Source organism: Pelophylax lessonae, assembly GCF_965119305.1.
Source record: "Pelophylax lessonae genome assembly, chromosome: 3".
Taxonomy (NCBI): Eukaryota; Metazoa; Chordata; class Amphibia; order Anura; family Ranidae; genus Pelophylax; species Pelophylax lessonae.
In genome coordinates, this window is record NC_138770.1 from 664,160,604 (window position 1) to 664,179,682 (window position 19,079).

At 43.7% G+C, this 19,079-nt stretch overlaps 1 protein-coding gene across 7 annotated transcripts in view; it reads left to right on the forward strand.

The window, feature by feature from the left end:
* PLCB4 (phospholipase C beta 4) overlaps positions 1-19,079 on the forward strand; it is a 608,938-nt gene that overhangs the window by 188,864 nt on the left and 400,995 nt on the right. Inside the window, exon 1 of one of the 7 annotated variants that reach the window (XM_082250182.1) lies at positions 6,298-6,363. The exons of the other annotated variants lie outside the window; for them this stretch is intronic. The gene's annotated coding sequence lies outside the window, so the exon portion shown is untranslated. Of the gene's footprint in view, positions 1-6,297; positions 6,364-19,079 lie in introns of those variants that run through there. 7 annotated transcript variants of the gene reach the window in all.

Sequence of the window (19,079 nt, forward strand, 5' to 3'; positions counted from 1 at the left end):
GACTCTGTCCATAGGACAACAATCAGTCGTATATTGCACAAATCTGCCCTTTATGGAAGAGTGGCAAGAAGAAAGCCATTTCTTAAAGATATCCATAAAAAGTGTCGTTTAAATTTTGCCACAAGCCACCTGGGAGACACCAAACATGTGGAAGAAGGTGCTCTGCTCAGATGAAACCAAAATCAAACTTTTTGGCAATAATACAAAACGTTATGTTTGGCATAAAAGCAACACAGCTCATCACCCTGAACACACCATCCCCACTGTCATACATGGTGGTGGCAGCATCATGGTTTGGGCCTGCTTTTCTTCAGCAGAGACAGGGAAGATGGTTAGAATTGATGGGAAGATGGATGGAGCCAAATACAGGACCATTCTGGAAGAAAACCTGATGGAGTCTGCAAAAGACCTGAGACTGGGACGGAGATTTGTCTTCCAACAAGACAATGATCCAAAACATAAAGCAAAATCTACAATGGAATGGTTCACAAATAAACATATCCAGATGTTAGAATGGCCAAGTCAAAGTCCAGACCTGAATCCAATCGAGAATCTGTGGAAAGAACTGAAAACTGCTGTTCACAAACGCTCTCCATCCAACCTCACTGAGCTCGAGCTGTTTTGCAAGGAGGAATGGGCAAAAATTTCAGTCTCTCGATGTGCAAAACTGATAGAGACATACCCCAAGCGACTTACAGCTGTAATCGCAGCAAAAGGTGCCGCTACAAAGTATTAACTTAAGGGGGCTGAATAATTTTGCACGCCCAATTTTTCAGTTTATTTGTTAAAAAAGTTTGAAATATCCAATAAATTTCGTTCCACTTCATGTTTGTGTCCCACTTGTTTGTTGATTCTTAACAAAAAATTAGTTTTATATCTATATGTTTGAAGCCTGAAATGTGGCAAAAGGTCGCAAAGTTCAAGGGGGCCGAATACTTTCACAAGGCACTGTATATATATATATATATATATATATATATATATATATATATTTTTTTTTTTAGCAAAGACTCTGGAGAATAAAATGGCGGTCATTGCAATATTTTTTGTCACGCGGTATTTGCGCAGCGGTCTTTCAAATGCCATTTGTTTTTTTGGGAAAAATTACGAAAAATCACATTTCACTGCATTTAAAAAAAACTAAACAGTAAATTTAGCCCACTTTTTCTTTGTATATTGTGAAAGATGATGTCACGCTGAGTAAATAGATACCCAACATGTTACGGTTTAAAATTGCGCACACCCGTGGAATGGCGACAAACTACGGTCAATAAAAATCTCCATAGGCGACGCTTTAAAATTTTTTAACGGTTACCAGTTTAAAGTTAGAGTGTAGATCTTTTTTTTTTAATTATTGCTCACGCTCTGGGGATCGCGCGATACCTCATATGTGTGGTTTTAACAGCGATTTCATTTGCGGTGCGACTTCAGTATACGTTTTCTTTTGTGCGCGAGCTAACAGGGGCGGCTAAAAAAATGTTTTTCCTATTTATTTTATTTATTTTTTTTAAATCTGATCACTTATATTGCTGTCACAAGCAATGTAACCATGCCTTGTGACAGTAATATGCAGTGACAGGTACTCTTTATGGAGGGATCGAGGGACTAAAAGACCCCAAACCCCTCCACTACACTTCCATGTATTCAAAACGCTGAAAACTGCATTTTTAAATACATCGGATCGGATGGGATCGGATGAGAACGGACTGACGGTCCGTTCCCATCCGATTTCCCCCATAGAGATGCATGGGGAACTGACAGATGTGTCTCCGCACACAGCACGGAGACACAGCTGTCATCCTGCTGCTCAGCTGGGGATCGGCGGCTCAATCCCCCGCTGAGAAAAGCGGAGTCCATTTGACGGACTTACTGTGTGAAAGGAGCCTTAGGGCTCCCACCAACGGTACCAGCCAACAGTACCAAATGTACTCTGGGTCACAGGTGCAATACAGGAAGCATCGGCTCTGCTCTCTACTGCAGCCGCATGCTTCCTCCAGTGCCACTCCTGTTACACTGATGCTCAGAAATGGTGGGTCGGGAGCCAGCCCGCAGTACCCACCAGCAGAAACCACCAGCAGTACCCACCAGCCGTACCAGTCAACAGTACCAGCTAGCAGTACCCGCCAGCAGTATCAACCAGCAGTACCAGCCAGAAGTACCCACCAGCAGTACCAGCCAGCAGCACCATCCAGAAGTACCCACCAGCAGTACCAGCCAGCAGTACCCACCAGCAGTACCAGCCCTGGAGGACAGCCAGCAGCAGCCACCAGCCATACCTGCCTGGGGGACAGCGAACAGTCAGCGATACCTGCAGGAGTCCTCTGGAAGAAGTAAAGACTGAAGTCAGTTGGGTTGCAGGTAAACCGCAGTGCATCCATGTGAAAGCAGTCTTAGGCCCCTTTCACACGATCGGTCCGATCAGGTCCGCCTGTCTGTTTTCAGGTGGAACCAATCGGACCCTCCATTCACCTCTATAGAGCAGCAGATGTAAGTGGACTTGTGTCTGTTTACACCCGCCTATCTCCAATCTGATCCACTTAAAAAAACAGAAGGGGATCGGTCCCTTTCCCTCTAGGCTGATTGGGTCAGAGGGCCCATAGAGTAGAACGGAATGTGTCCATGTCTGCTCTGCGTATGCTGGGTTGGCACCGACCTCTCATCTGCCTGCTCCGCTCATTGTGGCCCACGACCGGTTACCAAGTCCCTAAAGTGGCCCTCACTCCTCAAATGGTATATATACAGTATATATATATATACACACACACACACACTTTTCTTATTTTTGAGGGGGGGGGTGGATCTTGGATGAGTTCCCACACTTTTTTCCCAGGACTTGACCCCTGCCTAATAAGTGGCCAGAGAGAGTAGATCTAATCGGATGATCTGCTGATTTGATTCTGCTTCCTTCAGCCTGTTATGAGGACATGGGGGGTAATTGTAGCCGGGGTATTACAATGACAGAGGGATTGCCCATGCTGCCGACTCCTTTTAATAAGATCCAGGGAGGGCATAGCTGGTGGTTGGTTGTCTGCCAGCACTCCGGGGTGATTGTTCAGCACGCATTAGCGAGGTGTTTGAGCACCAGTCAAATATTTGTTATCAGTAAATAAATGACTGAAGCGGTCAGACTAGTATGTTAAGTTTAGTTTATTTGTTGGGGGTTTTCCTATTTAACTTACAGTAATAGAAGAACATGACATCGCCTTTGTTGGCCAGCATACAATAGTAGAATGGGTGATTGAACGGAGTTTCATTTGTAGGTCTTTTCCATGTTTTTTTGTTAAGTCTTTAAAGGGCGTGTATAGTTTTTTGGCTTATACTTTAATTATTTAATATGTTATTCAGTCTGCATTGGGGTGAGTATGCTCATGCGGTAGGTGGTTTTCCAATGAGTTGCACCAGCCCAAACTGTATTTTAGGGCATGGCAGCCCACTTTTATTGAACAAAACTTTAGGTTCACATAATCACCAGTTGCCCCCCGCAGGGGTTTTCCTTATCACATTTAACTGAAAATGCCAAGCCACCTGGCTCCATTGTCAGCAGAACCGCTGCTCTTCTTACCAGTCCCTCTGACTGTGTTGCCCAGCTATCCTGGTTCTCTAGGCTCACTCAGCCTTTAGTTGCACTGCCCTGCTGCATGGCCCACTCCTGGTCTCTGAGAAGGGGTTTTCCTGACACCCTAATAAAGGGCAACCTGACTCCTGGGACAAGACCTCCTGGCTACTGGCTGAGGCACCTATGACCCTTCGGTGGAACCTCCTGTCTCTTAGCTTCTGGATAGGGCAACTCTGATCCCTAGTTTAGACTTCATGTCTCTTGACTCCTGGCTAAGACTCCTCAGACCCCTGGGTAAAACCCCCTGTCTCTTAGCTCCTGGCTAGGGCACCTCTGACCCCTGGGTGAGACCTCCTGTCTCTTGGCTCCTGGCTAGGGCACCTCTGACCCCTGGGTGAGACCTCCAGTCTCTTGGCCCCTGGCTAGAGCATCTCTGATCCCTGGTTTAGACCTCCTGCCTCTTGGCTCCTGGCTAGGGCGCCTCTGACCCCTGGTTTAGACCTCCTGTCTCTTGACTCCTGGTTAGGGCTCCTCTGACCTCTGGGTGAGACCTCCTGTCCTACCTCTTGGCTCCTGGCTGGGGCACCTCTGACCCCTGCTTGAGACCTCCTGTCTCTTGACTTCTGCTTAGGGCTCTTTGGACGCCTGATATAGACCTCCTGTCTCTTGACTCTTGGTTGGGGCTCCTCGGTTGCCAGGTTGGGACCTCCTGTCTCTCGCCATGTTGCCAGGTTGAGACCCCCTGTCTCTTGACTCCTACTTAGGGATCCTCAGACCCCTGGTTGAGACCCCCTGTCTCTTGACTCCTGGTTAGGGCTCCTTGGACCCCTGGTTGAAACCTCCTGTCTCTTGGCTCTGGGCTGGGGCAAATTGGTTGTCTCTTTCTTTTCCATTGAGGGACACAGGGAGTCTTAAAACCTTTTGGTTATACTGCTGCCGAAAGGAGGCATTCACAGTAGCCCTGTGTGAATAGAGGCCAAATCCAATGTTATTAGGCTATGTTATTTCTCTCTATAGCAAGTAAATCAGGAAAATACCACATTATGGCCACTAGTGGGAGCTGACAGTCATAGTAAATAAGTATTTATATTACCTGTACAGTATGGGACACGGGGTTGATATTCAAATACACTGTGTCAAAGGCTGGTACTTGGTACCAATCACCAGGTGAGTGAACACTAAAAAAGGTTTGAGGACATGCCCCCTGGGCTTCCTCCTATAACCCCACCCCTCTCTATGAGTTTTTTTATCAGCTACATCTAGTGGCCATAATGCAGTATTTTCATGTCACACTATATTTTGTATGAGTGAGCATTTGACCTGGAGAGAAAATAGCCGGATAACAGTTGATTTGGCTACCATTTGCACAGAACGAATGCACATGCAGTTTCACAGGACAAATAGCTCTGAGATCTTTTTTATAAGTATACTGCTAAGATTTATAACACCAATAAGATTTTTTCTTGGTGTAGTCATATTTCAGTAGGGAGGTCAGTGTTTCAGCCAAAAGGTCGACATTTTAAGGGCTTGTGCACACCGGTGGTTGGGAGGGGGGTAAAACTGCACAGTTGAGCTGTGGTTTTATGGCCCCCAAATCATTCTCCCTTTAGCTGCACAGGCATTGGCTGGAACTGTACACATGCGGTTGTTGCAGTAATCATACACCATATCGCTTTGAGAAGGTGCTACGATCCGTAGATCATGACTCATTCAAATGATGAAACCATGTGAAGTTCAAGTGGTTGTGGTGAGCTATTGCGGGGTCCAAAGGGTTTAACGTGGCGGGGGGATACAATGCAGAATATACTAATGGTGGAACCCTCCTATAACTATCAATGTGACTCTTCAGGCGCCATCCCTGTAATGAAAAACAACAAATAAATCTCCCCAGCCCTATAAAAAGGGGACAATAAAGTGTACAACATAGGTATGAGACATCTGTTTGGCATATTTAATGGTGTTGCGGATCAACGCGTTTCATGAGTTAATTCACTTTTCACAATTCACAATTTTTTTTACCTGTCCTCATTGTCTCCTTTTTTTGCGGCTGAGGGGGTTATTTATTTGTTGTGGGTTGATACAACCCCTCCTCGCCGCCTGTCAATCATCTTTGAAAAGTGACCTGAGTGTGAGTCGCTTTCTCAGAGGAGCAGCGGACCCTGAAGCACATGTGAATGAGCCCTTAGGCAAGGCTATAAGCATGAGAAGGTAGTTGGATGATGTGACCACCAGAAGACCTTTCATTTGAAATCCCATTCCACAGACAAAACTTCATGACTGCTCCTAGGGGAAAATAACTGGTCCAAAAATGGACGGTTATTTTTAGCTGCTGCAGGGGGCCTCTTCTGGGGTTTTCCACATTTTCCAAATTTGAATTGGCCAGGTGAAGGACAGGTTGACTTTAAACTAAAACCTGTTTTTTCAGTGGCAGAGTTTTTGAGTCATGTAATAATCTCCCTCTAATCCATACTAGCACACATAGAAAGCAATATGAAGGCACCATTGATTAAAGGTGAGTAGACGGAGCAGCTGATGCGTCATCGCTATGTATGAGGAATTCACTGGTTCAGTTACCTACAAGTTACACCCCTGTGTGTCTTGTGCTTCTATTTCTGGCCGTCCTGGCTGTTCCCTCCAGCCGTTATGCTGGGTGCATTATTGCAGCACGACACCTGTGTTTTCCCAATCTCTGGCCGGAAGCTACAACCTGAACAGATGAGCTTTTGTTCGGATTTATAATGCCAGAGACACAGCTTTGATTGTAAGCTTTTAGGGGAAGAATTCTCTTTGTGCTGCCTCCATGTAAGGTATGTTTTATGTTCAATTAGACTTTGAACTTTCTTTTTATCTCCTCTGTGTTTGCACATTTCCCTGTCTAGAGCAGGGAGAGCTGGGAATGACAACACAGAAGTAAATCATTAAAAAAAAAAAAAAAAAACACCTAGGATGGGGCAGTGCAGCCACATCGCTTATTACAGATCCCTTTAAACACAGCTCTTAACGTGGCCACCTAAGACACTAAAAATATACTTAAAGGAAAAGGTATATTTCTATATTTTTATATACATTTTTCATTATTTTTTGTTCAGAGCTATATATAAATATTTATATATATATATATATATATATATATATATATATATATATATATATATATATATATATATAATTTTTTTTTTTTTTTTTTACACGCGGAGAGGGTAAAGGAATTGAAAAAAAATTGAATTTGGCTATCTAACTATATATATATATATAACCCATCTCCATTATTTTCTTAATAATCATTGTCATATTCGATATATATATATATATATATATATATATATATATATATATATATATATATATATATATATATATATAGATATATGTAAAACCCATCTCCATTATTTTTTTAATAATCATTGTCATATTCGATATATATATATATATATATATATATATATATATATATATATATATTATATATAATATAATATATATATATATATATATATATGTGTGTATATATATATTTATATATATATATATACTGTATATATCGCTCCTGTAAAAAAAAAAAAAAAAACAATGCACTACCTACCTTCTACTTTTACTACCTACCATCAGCGCCATTTTTCCAGTGACGAAAATGAAACGAAAAATTGCTCAGAATTTTCATCAACTGAAAAAAACTATGATGGAAATCAATTCCAATTTTCGGCAACAAACGAAAAAGGAACAAAAATGTGAGTTGGGGATGTTTTACTTATAAAGACATTATATAGCAGCTAAATCTGTATCTGCCCTGTGCATCCTCCAATGTCCTGCATAGCTGGTTCTTTTCTGGGTTTTCAGATTTTATGTTCAGAGCTATAATAAAAAAAAAAAATATATATATATATATTATCTCACAAAAGTGAGTACACCCCTCACATTTTTTGTAAATATTTTATTCTATCTTTTCATGTGACAACACTGAAGAAATGACACTTTGTTACAATGTAAAGTAGTGAGTGTACAGCTTGTATAACAGTGTAAATTTGCTGTCCCCTCAAAATAACTCAATACATAGCCATTAATGTCTAAACCGCTGGCAACAAAAGTGAGTACACCCCTAAGTGGAAATGTCCAAATTAGCTATCCCCCCCCCCCCCGGTGTCATGTGACTCATTAGTGTTACAAGGTCTCAGGTGTGAATGGAAAGCAGGTGTGTTAAATTTGGTGTTATCGCTCTCACTCTCTCAGGCTTGTCACTGGAAATTCAACATGGGACATTATGGCAAAGAACTCCCTGAGGATCTGAAAAAAGAATTGTTGCTCTCCAAAAAGATGGCCTAGGCTATAAGAAGATTGCCAAGACCCTGAAACTTAGCTGCAGCACGGTGGCCAAGACCATACAGTGGTTTAACAGGACAGGTTCCACTCAGAACAGGCCTTGCCATGGTCGACCAAAGAAGTTGAGTGCATGTGCTCAGTGTCATATCCAGAGGTTGTCTTTAAGAAATAGAGTTCTGCCAGCATTGTCATTGCTCAGACCATACGCGCACACTGCATCAAATTGGTCTGCATGGCTGTCATCCCAGAAGGAAGCCTCTTCTAAAGATGATGCACAAGAAAGCCCGCAAAAAGTTTGCTGAACACAAGCAGACTAAGGACATGGAATACTGGAACCATGTCCTGTGGTCTGATGAGACCAAGATAAACTTTTTTGGTTCAGATGGTGTCAAGCGTGTGTAGTGGCAACCAGGTGAGGAGTACAAAGACAAGTGTGTCTTGCCTACAGTCAAGCATGGTGGTTGAAGTGTCATGGTCTGGGGCTGCATGAGTGCTGCCGGCACTGGGGAGCTACAGTTCATTGAGGGATCAATGAATGCCAACATGTACTGTGCCATACTGAAGCAGAGCATGATCCCCTCCCCCCCTCCCTTCAGAGACTGGGCTGCAGGGAAGTATTCCAACCTGATAACGACCCCAAACACACCTTCAAGACAACCACTGCCTTGCTAAAGAAGCTGAGGGTAAAGGTGATGGACTGGCCAAGCATATCTCCAGACCTAAACCCTATTGAGCATCTGTGGGGCATCCTCAAACAGAAGGTGGAGGAGCGCAAGGTCTCTAACATCCACCAGCCCCGTATTGTCGTCATGGAGGAGTGGAAGAGGACTCCAGTGGCAACCTGTGAAGCTCTGGTGAACTCCATGCCCAAGAGGGTTAAGGCAGTGCTGGAAAATAATGGTGGCCACACAAAATATTGACACTTTGGGCCCAATTTGGACATTTTAACTTAGGGGTGTACTCACTTTTGTTTCCAGTGGCTTAGACATTAATGGCTGTGTGTTGAGTTATTTTGAGGGGACAGAAAATTTACACTGTTATACAAGCTGTACACTTACTACTTTACATTGTAGCAAAGTATCATTTCTTCAGTGTTGTCACGTGAAAAGATAGAATAAAATATTTACAAAAATGTAAAGGGTGTACTCACTTTCGTGAGATACTGTATAGATAGATAGATAGATAGATAGATAGATAGATAGATAGATAGATAGATAGATAGATAGATAGATAGATAGATAGATAGATAGATAGATAGATAGATAGATAGATAGATAGATAGATAGATAGATAGATAGATAGATAGATAGATAGATAGACATTTTTTAAATCTCTGCTCCTCCCTCCTGTAAAAAATAAAAAATAATAAAACCAATGTACTTATCTCCTGCATACTACAGTATTGCCCTCTGTGTCATCCTCTGGCCTGTAGAGATGGGCTCAAGCGTGTTTGGAGTCCTAGTCCCAACCAACCTGCCTGATCCCTCCACTGGAAACCCCCAATTGCAGGCAGTGAGACATTTCCCAGTCTGCAGATGCACAGACTCCTGTGCCTGTGATAAGCAGTGTGCAGTGTCAGCTTCATGGTGGGATCGGGCATGTGGGTTTGGACTAGGATCCCGAACACCCCTGAGCCCATCTCTACTGGCCTGCACCATTGCTATTCTCTTCTAGTTTAAAGAACACCTGTGAGGCCAGGCAATGATGGACCAACCGCATAATCAGGTTGGCCTCTGCTCACAGGGCTTTGCTGCAGAAGGCAGTGATTTACACTAAATTGTCAAAAGTATTGGGACACCTGCCTTTTCTTACACATGAACTTTAATGGCATCCCAGTCTTAGTCTGTAGGGTTCAATATTGAGTTGGCCCATCCTTTACAGATATAACAGCTTCAACTCTTCTGGGAAGGCTGTCCACAAGGTTTAAGTGTGTTTATGGGAATGTTTGACCATTCTTCCAGAAACGCATGTGTGAGGTCAAGCACTGATGTTGGAGAGAAGGCCTGACTTGCAGTCTCTGCTGTAATTCATCCCAAAGGTGTTCTATCGGGTTGCGGTCAGGACTCTGTGCAGGCCAGTCAAGTTACTCCACCCAAAACTGGAGAGCACTGGGGAGGGCAGAGAGCACTGGAGGATATCGGAGAGCACAGGGGGCTGGGGAGCACTGGGTGGGCTGGAGAGCACTGGGGGGGGGGGGCAAGAGCACTTGGGGATATTGGAGTCCACGGGGGGGCTGGAGAGCACTAGGGGGGGAGCACTGGGGGAGGGGTCAGAGAGAACTGGGGGTCAGCAGAAAGACACTGAGTAGGAGGAGCGGTGGGAGCGGCTGCATTTGGAAGAATCAAGCTCTCAATTTCCTACTGTAGCCTCTGAATGCCTGCTTCTCCTCCCCTCCCTCCCACAGGCTTTCAAAGGCTGCAGAAGGAAATGGAGAGCTTGATTCTTCTAAATGCAGCCACCCCCACCACTCCTCCTATTCAGGCTCACAGGGGGGCCTCACTCACGTTCTCTCTAATCCGGCTCTGTGGTGTCTGCAGCAGCTGTCTCCTCTAGCTCCTTCCTCCTTCATGGCCACACCCTCTGGCAGTGATGGCTGAACTGAGCTGGTGGCCGTGTGGCAGCAGAGAGGCCAAAGGTGTCTTTTCTAGCTCCTCCCTCTTCATGTTTACGCCCCCCCGTTGAAATGAACTGGCAGCTAGGTGGTCGCGGAGAGGCGGGGTGAGAGGCCTGGGCTCAAGGAGCAGCTCAACTTTCTTGGGCCTCACAAGGACATGTGGCTCCAGCCCACTGGGCAAGTTCCCGGTTTGCCCTCTGGCCAGTCCAAGCCTGGCCGTGTTCATTCTTTAGAAAACCACATAATACTCTGCCATACCAATGTCTTGAATGCACCCTGCCCTAAACATTTGTTAAAAACATATTTTATATTGTGACAGTGCTCTGTCCTGCCACAGTGAAAAATATAGTTTATGTCACATAGGGTTAGAGGCTTCATCCCTTCTAAGACTCTTCAAAGCTTCTGGACTCCAGAACCGAATCCAGGGATTACCAGTCATGGAGAAAATTGTAAAATCAAATTCTCCACTCAGAATAGTCATTGTGGCGATCCTCAACCTACATCAGTGAGAAACCCGTGTGTCATATACTCCTTTTTTCACCATGGCAGGGCACAGCACCATCGCAAAATAAATAGAAAAAATAAACAACTAATAACAAAAACTTTCTCTTATTGAGCAAGGTGGAGAGGCAGGGCAGTGACAACCCAATTTCCACCCTATCCAATCAAAGAATACGTTGCATTTATTGAAAACTTTCAAAGTGTTCTTTGAATGGTGGCCATGTCGAGTGAGCAACCACTTGCTCTCACAATGCAGTAGAGCAGTCACTCGGCACAGGACTCAGAAGATATCGGAGATCACTGGAGTAGTAGTGGTGCCTACTACAGTCATTTCCAGCCTTCACAGGCATCCCACAGGTACGGCACATACATACTTGCATTAGCCCAAACTGGACTAATATAATGTTGTAAAAATTGGCATACCTAAACTTAAAGCAGAACTTCATCCTAAACCCCTTTATGTACTCCTCCCTCTCCCCCCCCCCCCTTCATCCTCTACCATGTTTGGAACATTACATTTTGTGGGGAGAGTGGGTCCCTAATATATCTAGTTTTCATAGGTACCCACTCCCACTTCCCCTCTGAGTGGAAGTTTGCCCACCCCTCTCTTTGCCTGCAGCCTTTTGGGACACATCACAGGTCCTAGTAGGCTGTGGCACTACTCATAAAGCGCAGCTCGCACATGTGCAGTGGACAGCCAGTTGTGAAGCTCAAGGAGTCACAGCCAGCTTCTCACAGTAAACATGCCGAAGCCATGGACCAGAAGACTGGTAAAGATCCCAGCCTGGGGAGGACAGTGCTGGATCCCTGGACAGGTAAGTGTCCTTTTATTTTTTTCTCTCTAGGGCATAGGTGTCCAACCTTTTGGGTTCTCTGGGCCACAATGAGTGAAGAGAAATTTTCTCGGGCCACATATAAATTATATACTATAGTTAAAGCGGAGTTCCACCCAAAAGTGGAACTTCCGCTTTAAATAGTCCTAACCCCCTGACATGCCACATTTGGCATGTCATTTTTGGGGGGGGGGGGAGCGGGTACCTAGTTTTGACAGGTACCCGCTCCCACTTCCGCTCGGAGCGCCGCGGCGCCCTGAGCGGAAGTTCTCCTCTCTCCTTCCCTCCCTGCAATCTTCTGGGACATGTCAGAGGTCCCAGAAGATTGCCGGCCAATCACGACGCGTAGCGCAACTCGCGCATGCGCAGTGCGTACCCGGCTGTGAAGCCACAAACTGTCACAGCCGTGGGTGCCCACATCAGTGATGCCGACGCCGCGGAGCAGAGAGGGAGAAGACGGCGCATCGCTGGACCGTGGGACAGGTGAGTGTGCGGTTAGGCTGGAACTCCGCTTTATGGTATATAAGTAATAAAATGCCGCTGCGCCCCCCCCCCCCCCCACACACACTAATTTAACACAACTAGAGGATGATCAAGTGAACTGCAATCAGTATACAGAGGTTTACTTTTTCTGAGAGATAATAAAGGAACACTCTAACCACCATGACCACTTCAGTGATTTGAAGTGGTCATGGTGGTAGGAGGCAGAAACACTGCACATTCTCGCCCCCCCCCCACCTCCCCTCCGAGGCAGCCTCTGCCTACAGTTGGAAGCTGCTGTGGCCGTGCCCCCGACCCGTCTTCCTTCCTCCCCAGCAAAAAAATAATTGTCGGGGGCAGTGGGCCGCATTGCCTGCGCCATATTTGGCCCTCGGGCCGCAGGTTGGACATGCCTGCTCTAGGGTGAAGATCCTCTTTAAGCTTTTTGTCCACAGACAGTAAAAGGGTGGTTGCCCAATTCCCGGAATTGCAGATTTGCATGTTGGGTCTACAGAGGATTGTATGGGAATTTGGTCATTTGTTTCTTAATTTCAGTTATCTTCATTTGTGGCCAGTGTCTTCATGTGTGACCAGTGTCTTCATGTGTGACCAGTGTCCTCATGTGTGACCAGTTATGCACATTCTGCATAGTGTCCATGTAAACATTCGACTGGAAATTCCCATCCTACAGATCTTAAATATATAAACAGCTTTGAGCTTTCTCATGCAAGGATTTTTTCTTTGAAGAACTGCCATGGATGTATTTAAAGCTCAGTCAAACGTGATTGAGGCAGAAACTGTTATCGGTGATCTATACATGCCTCTCAAGACTGATCAAGATGTAGAATGATTGCAGGAGACCCATAATTTGCTTGGTTTAAGTGCTGAATTTTGAATTATAGGTTGGGGAAAAAAAATCCTCTTTAATTCTAAAGAACTTAAGGGACTAGTGCCTACTGGTATAATGACCTGCTCAAGTGCTTTTACTGAGTCTGACAATCCTGTAGGATTAGAATCTGTTCAAAGCACATGACACCTCTCCTTTAGGAGTGGCCATGGCTAATTCCCATTGTAATCCATTTTGTTGGTCTGGTAATTTTGTAGCGGTAAATTATTATTTTTTGCAATAATTATTGTTTTTATTTTTTTTCCAAGCTTACCTCAATGCCGGTTCACACTATAGCAATGTCAGACATCGCATGCTAGTAAAACAAAACTTGTTAGTTATCGAGGCAGTAACAATCATCAATCAGTATTTCTCGAATTAACCACTTAAGCCCCGAAAGATTTTACCCCCCTTTAACGGACAATTGCGCGGTCGTGCGGCGCTGTACCTAAACGAATTTGTCGTCCTTTTTTTCCCACAAACAGAGCTTTCTTCTGGTGGTATTTGATCACCTGTGCGATTTTTTGATCATGCGCTATAAACAAAAAAAGAGCGTAAATTTTGCAAAAATAACAATATTTTTCACATTTTTTTATATGAAATTCCCCCCAAAAAAATGTAAAAATCAAAATTTTTTAACATTTTCGGCCAATTTGTTTTATGCTACATATGTTTGGTAAAAAAAATCGCAAAAAGCGTATTTTGATTGGTTTGCGCAAAAGTTATCTTGTTTACTAACAAAGGGAAAGATTTTTGTCATTCTTGGTGTTTTTTTTTAACGAGTAATGGCGGCGATCTGCAAATATTTTTGCGGGACTGCGACATTGCGGCGGACAGATCGGACCCTTGACTGACATTTTTGACACTTTTGGGATTACCAGTGACATTACTGGTTCCAACCCCTACCCACCTTTTAGAGAAGACACAACCATGTACTATTTTGTGGTGATAAATCATTTGTATGTAATTTGTTAATGACAAGAAAAAAAAGCAGTAAAATAGATCCCCTGAAGCCAGCAACAATAGATCCCATCCCAGCCAGACTGGATCTCCCCCAGCAACAATAGACTTCCATGCAAAAATAGACCCCCACCAGTTACAATAGATCCCCCCCAGCAGCCAGCATAATAGACCCTCAAGCAACCCTTACCATTACATGCATTCAGTGCTGGAGGTGCCGGAACTGCGTTCCCCCTCGTTCCTGCTGAAAAAAAGCCCTGGACCTAACCAATCCACTTCTTGTTTAGGGGGGGAATACGTTCGTTTTTTAGCTCTCTGGCTGATCAAAAAAAAAAAAAGATCCAGGCATGGCTAGTCTTAGAAAAAGAAGACCATACAGATACAAGGTGAGGTTTCAAAGTCCACATAGACAACACCACTGTGGCAACTGAACCCAGAACTCAAGCTGCATAGCAAGACTGCTAAACACTTAGCCACAGTGTCATTGTATTTTCTTGCTGTCAACATGGCAAACTATAATGCTGGCCCAGTTCTATGTCATTTTCTCAGGCCTGACTAGCAGTATCTCGTTATTAACTGCAGAGTTACATGTCTCTTGGTGATGTTTCTGCTTTTAGGCCAATAAGAACATCATGATCCCATTTTTCCTCATTAAGGAACAATTAGTTAGTCTCTATACAATAGGAATCCAATAACTGAACAGTCTCAAAGGTTTCCGAAAGGGTATGACTTATATTTCAATCAAATTTAAATGAGTTCATAATTCTAAAATCCATTAACCTGGGGTGCCCTAAGGCTCAATGCTCCTCTTGGGTATCTTCCCCCTGACATAAAAGAAGATTCATAACTGCTTTAGTGTCAAGGTCTTACCTTGCCCTCCTGTTGGCAACCGTCTTGGACATGTGCAGACTGCTGCCTCTTATAAACTCTGATTGCATCATCACTTGCCTGATGCCTGGGTGTCGCACAGTGATAATGCTGCACACCTGACTATATCTATCACATGATGCGTTGAAGTCCTTGCCCTTTTTGTGTGTGCTACAAGGTTCATCTCTTCTAGCAGTCTTCTGTTCTCCGTGTTCCTCCATGTATGACCTGGGTTGGCTGACGACTCTTCTGCCTCTCGACCCCGCATCGGCAGACAACCTGGCATCGGTAGACTACCCACTTCTGGACTCGACCCCGGCTTGGATGACTACCCGCTTCTGGACTCGACCCGGCTTGGATGACTACCCGCTTCTGGACTCGACCCGGCTTGGATGACTACCCGCTTCTGGACTCGACCTCGGCTTGGACGACTACCCGCTTCTGGACTCGACCCCGGCTTGGATGACTACCCGCTTCTGGACTCGACCCCGGCTTGAATGACTACCCGCTTCTGGACTCGACCCCGGTTTGAATGACTACCCGCTTCTGGACTCGACCCCGGCTTGGATGACTACCCTCTTCTGGACTCGACCCCGGCTTGGATGACTACCCGCTTCTGGACTCGACCCCGACTTGGATGACTACCCGCTTCTGGACTCGACCCCGGTTTGGATGACTACCCGCTTCTGGACTCGACCCCGGCTTGGATGACTACCCGCTTCTGGACTCGATCCCGGCTTGGATGACTACCCGCTTCTGGACTTGACCCCGGCTTGGTTGACTACCAGCTACTGGACTTGACCTCGACTTGTTCCTGCTCTCACTTCCTCACCCTTGCTATGCGTTTATTTTTGTTTGCTCCAATAAACTGCTTTATTTTACTTGCACCCCTGTGTGGTCTGGTTTCCTGGCACCCTGACATTTAGCTCTTTTATCCCACGTGTCAAAATTGTCATTAACACACGGGATGCTTCTCCAGATTATTGGAGACACCAGAAGTATAGCGCCACTCTCTGACAAAAGAAGAAATAAGTTCAAGTTTGTCATTTTTCAAATTCTAATATTCTGGTTCCCTTATATCTAAACAGACTTTTAAACTGTTCATTGTATCCTTTGGAATGGGTTCGGCTTTCACTTCTTGCTGTTTGGGATCAGTAGACACCACTGTGAGCTTTTGACCAAACATGAAATTCTCTGTCATTGTGGAAAAATTGGTAAAAGTGTTAACTGGTTGCATCGAGGCTGCATTGCTTTTATGCTAGATTTTGGCACATTTTAGTGTTTTTGAGTTCTGGCAGTTTTTTTATTAGCCAATAGAAAAAACTATTATCTGTTGCAACATTTGTTGCTAGGTTTTTCATCTTTTTAGCTTTTCTTTTAGCTTTTATTTATTTTTTTATTATTATTATTCATTTATTAATTAATTTTTTTGTTGGGGTAAGGGGTTAGAGTTAAGGTTAGGTTAGGGTTAGGATTAGGGGTTGGTATTATTATCTTTTCCTTTAGCTTTTATTTCTTTTTTATTATTCCTATTATTTTATTTATTATTTTTGTTAGGGTAATGGGTTAGCGTTAAGGTTAGGTTAAGGTTAGGACTAGGGGTTAAGGCAGGGATATGCTAACTTTGGCCCTCCAGATGTTGCAGAACTACGAGTCCCATGATGCATAGCAAGATTCTGACAGTCACAGGCATGACACCCAGAGGCAGAGGCATGATGGGACTTCCCATGGGACTGATGGGAACAGCTGGAGTGCCGCAGTTTGCAAATCCCTGGGTTAGGGTTATTTATTATTTATTTTTTTATTTATTTTTTGTTAGGGTTAGGGTGTTAATACTACTACTACTACTACTACTACAACTACTACTAATAATAATAATAATAATAATAATAAATGAATAAATACATGTAAAAGAAATACGCACAGAAATAAAAATAATCATAAATAAATAATTAATAAAAACAATGAATACATTCTACTTAATAATAAATAAATAACCCCCAAGCCTTAAAAAAATAATAATAATAAAAAAATATTAATAAAAAAACACCCTAATACAAAATAAATAAATTATTCCTAATATTGTCATTAATTAATTAATACATTATTACTATTATTATTATTTTGTTTGGGTTTGGGTGTTTTATTATTATTTTGTAATTATTGTTAATAATATTATTAGTAATAATTTATTTATTTTTTTAATTAAGGTTAGGGGTTAAAGTGGTTGTAAAGAAAGAAGTTTTTTTTTTTTTTTAATCTTAATGCATATTATGCATTAAGATATAAAACCTTTTGTGTGCAGCAGCCCCCTGTGATGTTGCAAGAGTGTCTCTGCTGCCTGGAACTCCCCTCATCATTGGCTCAGACAGCAGTGCGACGCCATTGGCTTCCGCTGCTGTCAATCAAAGTCAGTCAGCCAATGAGGAGAGAAAAGGGGTAGGGCCAGGCCACGGCTCCATGTCTGAATGGACACAGGGAGCTGTGGCTTGGCTTGGGAGCCCCCACAGTAAACAGCTTGGGAGGGAGGTGCCAGAAGCACTGAAGAGGGACCAGAGAAGAGGAGGATCCGGGCTGCTCTGTGCAAAACCAACCGCACAGGGCAGGTAAGAATAACTTGTTTGTTATTTTTTTAACTAAACAAAAACGAGACTTTAGTATCACTGTAATTATTATTTATTTATGTATTATTATTTTATTTATTTATGATGATTATTATTTTTTTTTACATTTATTTATTCGTATTATTACAATTTTTTTTTTTTGTTTGAGCAGAAAATCACACAAAAACGCACAAATGGTGCGCTTCCATTTATTTCTACACGGATAAAAATGCGTTGAATACACACAATTTTGCCTATTATCAGCTACAACAAAAGTTCCAGAACTTTTTTTGAGCTTCTGGCATTTGGCTTCAGGCGACTTGTAGTGGAGATGTGAACCAACTCCATAGGGAATAATTGATTTTCTCTCCTTCAGGGTTTTGGAGCTTTGAGCTTCAAACTACAAAACGCTGAGGTGTGAATGGAGCCTTAGCATTGTGCTCATTGCCTCATATTAAAGATGAAAACTTTCTTTTTTTTATATCTGCTCGAAGTGCACCATTAAGACTTTGCCAGCGGCATCAGTATGTCACCGTAGTCATACCCTGTGACCAAAGTAGGGACAGCTCGAGTATAGCACTTTTCATGAACTCCAGTCCAGCCAGTAAAATACATTAAAGAGCTTTTAGCCAAGTCCTGTTCCTGAACAGGAAAAAATGTTGCCCACACAGTGGTTTTTACCATCACATTGAACAACATAAACTCAATGCTTTCAACCTTTTGAGTAGTTATGTCTGTTCAGATCTTCAGTTTGTCTCTGTTAGAGAGCAAGTGCCTCCAGCTCTCCTATGTACCGCTGTAGAAGCCACTTGGAGCGTGAGCCATGCTTCTACGCAACTGCCGCTCTCTACTCTTGGCCAAACATGCTCCCAGCCTTAATAGGCCAGTGGTGGCTCACCCCCTCCAGCAGCATCCCCAAATCCCAGGCAACGGTTGCCCCTATCTGCCTGCCCTCATCCCTCCTGATGACAAGCTCTAGGCTTGTAATATTGTCTGCTTCTTGGCTTCCTTTTTGTTGTGACCTCTTGTTGGATTGTTTGTTGCTGACCCCTGCCTTGTACCTGGACTTCTCTTTGGATTGCTGTATGAACTTGACCTTGGCTTGTTTACTGGTCTACACTTGCTCACTATATGCCGTAATCTCAGAACCGTCTATTACATTGACTTGTTTGCTACCTGCCCTTATCTTGGAACTGTTTCCGGACTATGCTTTCCCAGGTACCTGTCTTAGGACTGCCCCAGGATTCTGCAATCAGTTGCTGTCTACTGCCTGACCAGCCTCAAGGCTACAGATACCTTTCTTTGTCTCATTCAGTTAGTCCCAGTGCCTTCTGGCCAGAAACTATAGCATTGTGTTCTAAAAGTTGGGGACAATGGGCAACCAAGTACCAGTGAACTTGACCTTGGCTTGTTTACTGGTCTACACTTGCTCACTATATGCCGTAATCTCACAACTGTCTGT